At 39.6% G+C, this 2,873-nt stretch overlaps 1 pseudogene; it reads right to left on the reverse strand.

Moving 5' to 3' along the window:
• Window positions 1-2,102: 2,102 nt before the first annotated feature.
• On the reverse strand, window positions 2,103-2,621 carry LOC121029237 (TM2 domain-containing protein 1-like; annotated as a pseudogene).
• Between the last annotated feature and the right edge of the window lie 252 nt (window positions 2,622-2,873).

A 2,873-nucleotide genomic window follows, 5' to 3' on the forward strand; every position in this document is an offset into this window, starting at 1 on the left:
GCTGGGCTTTGGTGTATTTATCTTCTTCCCTTCCAGCTCCCACACAGTCTCACAAGTAAACACTGGCAGCTCATAAATTGCAACCAAGAAAGTGACTGTATCAGATGATAGACTCAAGTGAATGTCAGCATAAGAAGCCAAGCCCAAGATCATGACCATCGCAGACGGGCTCTGTTAAGGCCCTGACTGTTGTTTTTCCTTTTCATTCCAGAGGTGGGTCACTGTTTACCTGGTTTTGAAACAGGGTTGGTTTCCTCTTTCAGCTGAGGTTTAGAAGTGGTTCCCAAACTATTTTATTTATTAATTATTATTATTATATATATTTTTTAAGTAAACCCCACACCCAACATGGGGCTCAAACTTATGACCCTGAGTTCAAGAATGACATGTTCCACCAACTGAGCCAGCCAGGCACTTCCCAAATCTATTTTACCCGGTGTCAGAAAACAAGGGCAATGGTTTTATGAGAATGTGGTATTATTTATTTATTTATTTATTTATTTATTTATTTATTTATTTATTCTTAAAAATCATTTATCTTTTACTGCTTCTCCTTTTTAAACAGAAAGAAAACTAGTTTGATGTTTGGGAGATAGAAGCTTAGGAAAACCTGTGGTCTCCTTGGTTACCAGTGAGGAGAATGAGGGAAGATGCAGGAAGCTGAAGAGTAGTCATTTGAAACGAGGAGCTCTCTAGTAAGATTATGAAACTGCACATTATGTCGTTCAGCAATTTGCTTCCAGATGGAAAGGTATTTTCCTCTCCCTTTTTACTGTCTACCTGGAGAATCATACTTTGTATGCTTTATTTATACCCCTGTGTTTTCATTAAGGATTGGTAACTGTTGACTCACCAGCTTTCTAGGGGTGGTAGATTTGCAACACTTGACTTTCCCGTGTACATGTGTTCTGTTTATATGATGGCGTGAGCATGTATAAATTTTTGTATATTTGGTTTTTTAAGCTCACACATTCACTTTTAGAAGAGTGCACATATACATTTTTTGAATAGGTAATATGGTCACATACCTTAAAATCAGAAGGCACAGAAGGACCTAAAGTGAGAAGCCTGTCACCCTTGCCCCCCAGTGACCACTTCCCTGCACTGAGGTGATGGGTGTTACTAGTTCTTTGGGTACCTTTCGAGACATCTCTGACTGTACAAGCAAACATACACATAGTCTTTTCCCTTCTTTCACATGAATTATGAGAGACTCTACACTCTGTATACCTTTTTTTTTTTTTTTTCTCTTTCAACGTTTTTATTTATTTTTGGGACAGAAAGAGACAGAGCATGAACGGGGGAGGGGCAGAGAGAGAGGGAGACACAGAATCGGAAACAGGCTCCAGGCTCCGAGCCATCAGCCCAGAGCCTGACGCGGGGCTCGAACTCACGGACCGTGAGATCATGACCTGGCTGAAGTCGGACGCTTAACCGACTGCGCCACCCAGGCGCCCCTACACTCTGTATACCTTGCTGCTTTCAGATATATCTTTGTGATGGTTCCATATCAGAACATGAGGAACTTGCTGTTTCTTAGTTATATCTTCCCATTATTCCATTGTGTGTTTGTACCATAGTTTGTTTTTCCAGTCTGTTTTTGGTCTAGGTTGCTTTAAACCTTTTACTTCCTTTTTTTTCACACAGCTCTCAAAATCCTATTAAATAAATCTCGGACTATATACTTTAAAACAACAAAGCAAAAATAACAAAAAATTCCATAGAACCCATAAGATGTTATGCAAGGAAGGAAAAAAGGAAAGTTTGGAAATCCACATACTGGGAGTTCTCTTTTAAAATCAAAGCGGTTGGGGGCCTCTGGGTGGCTCAGTCGGTTCAGGATCTGACTTCAGCTCAAGTCATGATCCCCCAGTTAGTGAGTTCAAGCTCCACATCAGGCTCTCCACTCTCAGTGCAGAGCCCGCTTCAGATCCTCTGTCTCCCTCTCTGTCCCTCCCTTGCTTGTGCTCACTCTCTGTCAAAAATAAACATTTTTTTTTTAATTTAAAAAATTTAAAAATCAAGGAAGGTCAGTGTTTCTTTTTTAAAAATTTATGGTTAAATAAATAAGTAAATAAATTTATGGTTGTAACTATTTTCCTAAATGTTTCATTAGTGATAGTCTTTTAAGTCTGGTTCCATAAGAATCTATAACATAACTACTTCCATCTGAAGTTCCTACAATCTGCGCTAAAATAAGAATGAAATCAATTAGGCTCTCAATTCCACAAAACACTACAGCACAAAAGTAAACCTAAGGCAGACTATCTAAGATAAAATTGGTCTCCCAACCATTCAAGGAGAAGACAGTGCAACTATTACTTTGAATGAATAGCCGTTTACATTTACATTTGGGAGCTTGAGAAAATCAACCTCATTTCCAGTAAAATATGTTTCACATTGCCACAGAAATCCTTATAAGTTGTCTTGGGCGCTAGAAAACAGAGCATGAACTGTGTAGTTTGTACAGTTATCTGGTTCTTGCCACAGCATTGTTGGTTGGTTGGTTGGTTTAGGTATTTACAAATACGTTGTCTCATTTTGAGGTTCTCACACTTTTGTATCTCCTTGCCCCCAGTGGTGGTGGTGGCAACCTTCCAAGGTTCCATGGTAACCGACATGAGCCGTAGGACTGCCAAGAGCTGTTGGGCTTGTTATGGATCAGTGCATCCCACTTTTTACTCTTAAAAAAACAATGCTAAAAAAAAATAAAAACAACAACAATGCTGCAGTGAACACTCTTATCATTAGAGCAAAGATCCTTGAAGAAGAAACATCTTGACTGGAAGAGCCTGAAAGCCATCTGCCAAAGACTAATCTCACAGACTGACCATTCCCTCCTCCGCCTGCACACAGGGTGACTTACAGCCTCT

Source organism: Herpailurus yagouaroundi, unplaced genomic scaffold (genome assembly GCF_014898765.1).
Source record: "Herpailurus yagouaroundi ecotype Mexico unplaced genomic scaffold, PumYag 139, whole genome shotgun sequence".
NCBI classification, from domain to species: Eukaryota; Metazoa; Chordata; class Mammalia; order Carnivora; family Felidae; genus Herpailurus; species Herpailurus yagouaroundi.